Here is a 9,396-nt window from a genome sequence, read left to right on the forward strand (position 1 = left end):
CTGAGTATGGGCCTTTGATCATCCTGAGTATATTGGTGGTTAAATCCTCTGTTAACTTTTATCAGTGGATAGAGTGGTACTAGGTGCCACCACCTCCTGGGTCCCGACTTATTCCCCTTGTCCCATGCTGTAGCCAGCATTGCCTGTTTTTGATCCCAGAGCCACTCTATGTTTTTAGCCTTTGTTTGTCACTAAATTTTCTTTTTTTGGGTCATAGATGTGCTTATTTTATTTTCATGTATAGCTATACCTTTGAAATATTTAAAATTTATGCTTACTGTGCTTTTGGAAAGGAGGTGGGGCTGGGCTTAACTGTGTTCTACTACACTGACATACCGCAGGGCTCACCCCTGACCCCTCTTTGGGGCTGGCATATCCATCCCCAAACCTCTGGAATATGGGCTGCCAAAGGCTCATAGCTGTGTTCTTCATTGTGATTGAACCTCTGCGATAGGGAACTGCCTCGCTCTGGGCTATTCCTCCTCTTGGTGATGTGGGTGTACAAAGGCCTCTCCCATTACCCGCTTTTTGGAGCAACTCTGGAGGGCCATCCTAGCTCTAGAGCTCTCCATGGGATGGCTGAGGTCCATCTCAGTTGCAACTACATTGCAGTCAGCTCCTTCCTCTGCCCAGTCTTGCCTTCTTCACTACCTTACAGGTGAAATGTCTTCCCAGAACATTCCCTGTTATCCTCCTGCATACAACCTTCCACCTCAGACTGTACTGGGGAACCCAATCTAAGGCAGACTGGAAATTCACCAGAGAAATTGTTCAATGGCCCGCTGGACAATTGTGCTTTAAATGGTATAGCGAATGTCTATTATATTTTTTACTGACAAGACTTCTCTTTTCTGGAAATTGTTCTTTCCTTTGAGGACTCATTCTCCATCACTCCAGTCACATTGTTTATTATAAGATCTTCCACATTCTTATTTGACTTTACTTTCTATAATTCCTCTCTTGGCTTAATCTGATTACTGCCTCTTGCAACCAGGTATTCCAAACTAGTTCACTAGTTCACTAGGTTAAAACATTGTTTTACAAACTAGCAAGTTAATAGGCCTGTTTTTGTAGATTAACTTACTGCATGCAGCCCAGTAAAAGGCATGTTTTAAGGCAGGATAGATGAATTAAAAAATAGAATATTTGTTATTTTTTCCTTAACATAAAAAGTAGTACATGATCATTATAGAAAACTTTGAAAGTAGGAGGGAGGAAAAAATAGCTCATAATCCTATTGTCCAGAAATAGCTCATAATCCCATTGTCCTGTGGTTTTTTTATCTAGGGTTATATATTTTTATACACATATTTTCTTTTAGGACAATGGGATCATACTCTTGGTAGCTGCTTTAGATTGGTTTTGCTATATTATGAACATGTTTTGTGTTATTAAATACTCTTCTACACATGATTTTAAATAGCTACATAGTATTCTGTCATATGGTTGTGTCATAATTTATTGGATCAAACCTAAAGTTAGATTGTTTTCAAATTATTGCTGTCATATATGTCATAGTGATATAGTGAGTGAGGTCTTAAAGGCAGATATTTGAACACAATTTCCAGAAACACAATTGCTGAATCAAAATGTAGATTTTACAGCCTTTGATATAAATTACTAAATTGATTTCTAAAATGATTATATCATCTTACATAGTTGTCAGCAGAGTATGAGAGTACATGTTTCTAATACTGGGTTGTTTTCCTAAAAGAATTTTATCAATTTGATAGGCAAAATTATGCTTGCCTTCATTAATTTATATTTCTCTAATTATCAATGGATGAAACATATTTTCATATGTTTATTATCTGTTTGTTTATGTATATGTGTTTGTGTGTGTAAGTAACTATTATGTCCTTTGCCCAAATTTTCCTTGGCATTAAATTTTTTATATTTTTTATATTTTATAATTTATATAATTAAAATTTTTCTATATTGTATCATACACATTTTAAAAAATTTGTCATTTTCCTTTTAATTTTGTTCATTGAGTCTTTTGATGTATCAGTCAAATTTAATAATTGTTTCTTTTGTGGTTTCCGTTCTGCTTAGGAAGTCATTCCCCAACCCTAGGGAAGAGGAACGTTGATGAGAGGTGGGTCACCTGTGGTGGGGAGGCAAATAGGAGTACACAGAGAAAGGCTGATTAAGCCTGCGGCTAAGTCCAGAATCCTGACAAAGGCCCTGAAATTGTCTTCCACCTCCTTCATTTTACAGATGAAGGAGCAGAGGTCCAGGGAGGATAAGAAATACGATCGAAGTAGCAGATTACAAAGTCTCCTAATAACAGCATTATCCATAAAGGGATATATTACATTTTTACAAGAAATAATTAATTTAGTGTTGAGGAGGAGAAAAAAAAAACCTTTTGTGTTCTTCCTATATTTTTATGTTGGTCACAACATTGAAATTCAAAATGCTCCTGAAAGCTGATTATATCTTTACACATAAAATTGATGGTTCTAATTTCTTTTTATTGATTGTGTAGCATTTTATAAAAGCTGTATGGATGTCATGGTGCTTACCCAAAGCAAACTCACTGCAGCAATCATCATCCATCTATAATTGTTAACAGTGTCTACAAATTAAACTGGAGCAACTTGAAACTGAAGAGGAAGAAGAGGCTGTATAGTATTCAATATATAGTAGTTTGTCTTGTTGGCTCAAGGACTAGAAACAAACAGCAAACTACGGGCTATTCCAGAAGCAAGCCTTGCATCTATGTGGTGGGATATAGGGCTGCCAGGTTTAACAAATAAAAATATTAGATACCTAGTTAAATTGGAATTTCAGATAAATGGTGAATAGTTTTATAGTAAAGTACGTCCCCGATAATGCATAGAACACACTTAACTAAAAAATTATAAATTGTTTATCTGAAATTCAAATTTAATGAGTCATCCTATATTTTATCTGGCAAGAGGGACTTTTTGTTATACTTATTGAAATAGTAAGCCTATGCATTTTTATGAGGTTGGTTCTTTATCACTCCAATTACAGTAGTTGAATGAACGAGGTACTTTCAAGGAAAAGTCCACCAAGAATCTCACATTAATGTGAAAATTAGCATTAAGAAGCAGAGAAGTATTAGTTTCCTACAGCTGCCATAAGAAGGTACCACAAACCGGTGACTCAAAACAACAGGAATTTATTGTTACAGTTCTGGAGGCTGGAAGTCTGAAATCAAGGTGTCAGCAGGGCCACGTTCCTCTGAAATCTGTAAGGGAATCCTTCCTTGCCTTATCTTAGCTTTTGGTGGCTTGCTGGTAATCCTTGGTGTTCCTTGATTTGCAGCCACAGCACTTCAGTCTCTGCCGCTGTCATCACATGGCATTCTCCTGTGTGTTTCTGTCTTCACATGGCATTTTCCTTTCATGAAGAACCAGTCATATTGGGTTAGGACCGACCCTAATAACCTCATCTTAACTTGATTATGTCTGTAAAGACACTATTTCCAAATGAGGTCATATTCATAGCAGTTAGGACTTCAACATATCTTTTTGTGGGACACAATTCAACATGTAACAGATGTGATCACCTAACATCCTTGATTATATATTAAAAATTGGAAAGCAACTTCGTAGTCATTATTTGTTAATGCCAAGTACAGCTACTGATTGGGCAATCAGCTCCTATTCGCTTGTTCTCTACTGGAAAGATTTTTATTTGTAAAAGCACTAATAGAAATTTTTATGTGAGATCATAGAATTTAGGCCTCAGCCCAAACTTGATGTTGGGAGGAGGAAGCCCTGGGGACTGTGGAAGTTTATAGTTCCCTGGACATAAGATGAAATGTGGTTTTAAAGGAAAATAATAGTCATTGCCATGGACTCTCAGGTGTAATGGTCAGGTGAAGTCATCCTTTATAGCCCCAGAGAGATCCCTCTTAGTCACTTCAATTTAGTATAGTTGTCCCAGGAAAGGAGGGGAAGATGTTATAAAACCTTCAGGAACTTTGGCTTTGAAAACTTGTAAAGCATTTTTATTCTAACGTGCTTTGAGCCTTCTTTAGACAACAAAGTCAGAGCAACTCCTTAGTGGCAGACGAGTTGTGAAGGAGAACCCCAACGATCAGTAGAGGTGTCCAGATAACATTTGGGCTTAGTTATGATATCATCAATACAGGCTACAGTCAGTCGAAGGCTAGACCAGTTCAATTTTCTAATTCAAAGTAAGTCAAAGAAAGGAGAGTGAATATATTTATTCTTGGAAAGATGATATGACAATGGTAAAGAAAAATTTGAAAAAATTAAAAATTATCATAATCTTTGAAATGTTATACAAATATATTCATTTCTGCTACTTTCCACTGCTTTTGTAATATAGTGACATGCCATTTTAGGGCTGGTGCTTCCCAATGACAAAGTAAAGCATGTTTTTGTAACTTAGACATATTTCCTTCTTTGAAAATAAAGTCCACAGAACTTTAAAAGACATCTCCAATTTGGGCCTGTTATATAAAAGGATTACAATAAAAATGTTAAGAAATTTGCATGATAAATAAGGTTGGTTTGTCAGGACAGGGTATTTGGGTTTTCTTTGGGAGGGTTGCAAACTGAGTGCCTTAAGTGCAAACTCATGATCTGGATTTACAAATGTTTTACCCCACCAATTTAATTCTAGATATACGAAATTATTTTATTTCCCATGATTTTTTGTACTAATTTTTAGTAGGAGGAACTGCTTTTTGAAATGGATTCATCTGTGATATGTTAATTTCTTCACAGTGTGTTCTTAGGCAACATCTATTAGTTGCTAACATAGAGTTTCTCTGAAAGTTTTCACTGTTATCAGAGTAATGTGTTTTCTTGGCAAGTCCTGATTCAATAGACACTTAGGTTTTAGGATATTTCCAAGACAGGAAGGGCCTTGATTGGGAGCAGGTGGACTTGCAAAGTGAGGACGGAGCCTCGTCTGCATTTTTTCTTGGCCACATTTTAAAGATGAACCATTGGTTGGCTCAGCCCCCTCTCATCATTCACTTCCTCTGCTTCACCTTTTCTAGCGCTGTGAAGCTGGTGTACCTGAAGCCCCCTATATATCCAACCAATCCCGGCCCAGGTTCAGAGATAGTCCTCACTGAGGCAGGACATATGTGGTCTCAGGTACGTCACTCTCTACTTAGCACTGGTCATTTTCCTAAACCTGAGATTTGGATACACTTGCCCACTCCCTGGCTCTCTTTTATTGTTAGCCTCAGTTTCACACTCCAGTGACTACCGGGTTCCAACATTCTCTCTGTGCCATGTGCATCCTCTCCATCCCTGTGCGATCAGCAACCTGCTCTGGATGTCAGCTCTGGTGCCTGTTAACTTGTCATGTTCTTGCCAAGCCTTCTCCCAAGAGCCAGAACACTGCCTCTGCTTTCAGGATAGGCAACACAGGCTCTGCTTTGCCCTGCAGAAATGTTATCATGTCTCTCTGGAATCTTTCTCCACCCTGGATTTATAGCCGTTGTTCTCCATCCATGTGCTGAGTAGCCTCCCCTAATCTTCCCTTAGACTTTCTTGGTGGGCCTTTGTTTCAGCCACCGATGTTCTTTCCATTGTACCCAGCCCACGTGCATTGCTGGCTGAGGTCCGTTTCAGGCAACCATGAACTAACCTGGTTCTCAGGCACATCTGTGGTGTCCTTGATCCCCTTCCTCCCTACTGCCCTGAGCTGCTGGGAAACCTAATCTCTCTTATACTGAGTTCTGACACATAACAAGATGGGCTCACTGTTCTGAACGATTTGTGGATTTTTGTCTTGAGAGTATTCACATATCCTGATATTGAGTTTCCCTAAGTTCCTTCCATTTCTGTATTGTCTGCTTAAGATTGTGGTAGAGATAGCTTATAGCACGTGCTCAAAAGGCATTTGTTGATTAATGACTGCATACATGAAAGAATGAACGATGCTTTGAGGTTGTTCAGGTCAAAAAATCCAAAGCTCAGGAAAGTATCTGCCTTAGTTCACTCATGGTAGATAGAAGAGCTGGAATTCAGAAGCATTTCTGCTTGGCTTCAATGCCCATAGAAAAACACCCAAAGTGACAGCTAATTGATGTAGTGGAAGAAATACTCCTAACTTTCTCTCTAGCTAGGGAGTGTTTCGGCAGTTAAAGAGGAAACATTGATAGGTTTTAACCTTTTTATGTGGCTTCTAGTTTTAGTGGTTCTGTCTTGGAATGTTGACTATAAACTACTGTACTGGCTGCGCTGTCTGTGATTATGTTGGAGAAATGGCAGTTGCTTCGTGTGTGACCCAGGCAATGTGTGATGATGCTCTTGGATAGAGTGTTCTCCTGAAAGACCCCTGAGAGGAGAAAAGCACTGAATGGGGATTTGAGACTTGATTTGTCATGTGGTTACACTGTAAAATGTGGTAAACATATACCCCAGACAATAGGTCTTATGTTTTGTGGTCATACATCAGGGCACATCTGGAACAAAGATGTGTTTCCTTATCCTGAAAAGCTCTTAGGGAGGTGTTCGGAGGCTCCTACATATGCCCCAGTGCTTGAGATACTCTGTGCAAAAGTTCTTAATCTTGCATGTGTTTCTTTGTGTGTGTGTGTGTGTGTGCGCGCGCGCGTGTGTGCGTGTGTGTGTGCATGTGTGTGTGTGTGTGCGCGCGTGCGTGTGCGTGTGCGTGTGCGCATGTAATTTCATCTAGACAGATGCCTTGGATTCTTTTGGCAGTCAGAAGAATGCTTTTGAATGCATAACAAGAAATACATAGGATTACAAAGAAAACAAATTTTATTGAAATTCCGTTATCATAATATAGTAGGTCTAATAATTGCTGTAATTTTGAAGTAGTGATGTATATAAATGATATAGCAAGGAATCGGTAACAATGTGATATGATAGGAAAATATTTGGGATTTCACATGATTTCTGACAAATTCATAGGTGCTGCTAATACTACTGTAGTTTGCGCCCTACATTATAATGGAAGGAACCTGAGTTAGAGGTTTGTGGAAAAAACAAAAAGAAGGCATTTTTTTCCAATCCAAGTTCATAGTGCCCTAATTGAAGAACCCCTTCTGTTAGGGTAGAGGATAAACTGGCTGTAAAGCAGTCACAAAAAGTCCAGTCCCCCACGCCTCTTCATAGGTGGCATAGGGATCTATAAGGCAATTACGATGTGACAATTGAGCCCAGATTCATCACTTCACCTCTTTATGCATCACTTTCTTCTGTGTCATTGAATGAGATATGCTGGCTCCATCTTTACCCAAAGGTTAAATGTAGTGATCTATGTCAAATGAAGTATGTCACATGCCTTCAGGTCCTTAGAAGCAAAGTCAATATTTAGTAGGTGTAATTTCATCTAGACAGATGTAGGCAAAATTAAATGGGAGAGATTAGTTTTCATTATTCATGATTCTTTCTTTACTCAGTTTTTTTTGTCTGCAATATCCCTCCTAATAAATATTGCTTCATGATAATAATTTCTAAGATCAAATGAAAAAAATAGATTAGTCCCATTTCCTCCTTTAGTAAAATGTAGTTTTAAAGTTATTATTAATTATTTAAAAATATCTTTGTTGGTTGAAATATACTGTAAAAAACAAAAAAAGCCTCCCCCCAAAATCACCTATTTTCAGAGCTGCATAAATGAAAGTCATCCTGTTCTCTGCACTCCTACCCCACAAGATAAACAGTTAATTGGATGGGTTTTAACTTTTCAACTTTTCCCAGACTTGTTATCTCTGCATGTGGGTTGAGTGCACGTGTGTTTGTGTGTATGTTTGTGTATGTGCGTGTTGGTGTGTCTTTGTGTATGTGCATGTGTGTATATGTGTGAGTATTTTATTGATCATTGTGATCAACTGCGGTAACTCTATTGCTTTCTATCCAGTGCTTTTTCATACCCTTTCTTTGGCAAGTTCAGTGTTTTTAGAAGCAATACTTCTCTTCCCTGTGGTCCTTGGGATTGGTAGTCACAGAGCACTGCTCTCCTCTGACACAGGGATGAAAATTGAGACCTGGGCCTGGCTGGTCATAGGGATTGATTAGTCAGAAGGAAGGATTTGTAGAATATTATCTAGATTGGTGCACTCACCAACATTTCAACATCTGCTTCCTTTTCTTTCCTTTGCTGTTGAGTTTGGAATACTAAACTTTCCTAGATACCTTTGCAGTAGGGGTAGGCATGTGACCCTATTCTGCCAGTAAAAAGTAAACAGAAGTCTGCTGAGGGTTTTGGTCAAACCTTTGCTTTCCTGATTCAGATGCTGCTGCTTCTTTCTTCTCATTCTGTCCCAGAGATGTGTTAGCTCAAGCAGCAGTTGCCACCTTCAGACCACAAGGAAGCCTGAGAGAACTGCTGTACCTGTGAAGTGAGGCCAGCAGCTGCCTGCTTTGAGGACTTATTGTGGTGTGAGATAGAAACCTAAAACTCTGTGTGTTGAAACAGATATTAGTTGAGTTAACTGTTACATACCTCTAAATGCAAACCCTAATTCAACATGTGTCTCGAGCTGGAACAATCACTTCCTCCTCAGACTTCTATGTGGCAGCTAAAGGGAAAGACAGCCTCTCTCTTCTGGTGTTGCTCAGTTGGAAGGATGGGCATCTGGGCTTCTAGGGGCTGCTTCACCTACCCTGGGAGAAGGGTTTAGTCAAAGAACAAAATTAAGGAGTGACAAGCCTTGGAGAGGATGGCAGAGCCTGATGAGTTCTTGGATCCAGTCTTGTCTGAAGCCAGGCGCTCTGGATTTATAATGTTTTCTTCTTGCCCTGTGTGATTTTCAGTTATGTTTCTCTCACTTGCAACCAACAGACTTCTGACTAATAGTGTCTATAAGTGACTTACTCTGTTCCACTCATATTTATGCCTCCGTTCCACAGAGATATCCATGGTTTGCAGTTTGATATGTGTCAAGTTTATTGTGAGATACACACACACTGTATATATATACATAGGTAGTTTTTATTTAAAATTATACTTTATGTATTTTTGTGTATCTTTTCTTAATAACACATTTTAAATATCTTTCCATTTTAACACGTACCTCATTCTTTTTAACAGATGCATAATATTTCATGGTATGATTTTAGCAAGAATTTGTTTAATCGTATTTCTCTTGATGGGCACTTTGTTTTCATATTTCTCTGACTATATATGAATATTACAGCAAACTTTCTTGCAAGAATTCCTTGTGCAAATGTGCAAGTATTTTCTAGGATGAATTTCTATAAGTGGAATTGAGGATGTCAAAGGATTTGTAGATTTTGAAATTTTAATAGATACAGGTCAATTTATGTGCACAAAAATTATGTTGATTTTCACTCCCACTTATCTCCATGAAAAATAAATTGATTTAAAAAATTTTGTCGAGCCTATGGTAAAAAATTTGTCACATTGTTTTAATTGGCTTTTTTTTGACTATTGATGAAGTTG

The sequence above is a fragment of the Pteropus alecto genome, unplaced genomic scaffold (assembly GCF_000325575.1).
Source record: "Pteropus alecto unplaced genomic scaffold, ASM32557v1 scaffold161, whole genome shotgun sequence".
Taxonomy (NCBI): Eukaryota; Metazoa; Chordata; class Mammalia; order Chiroptera; family Pteropodidae; genus Pteropus; species Pteropus alecto.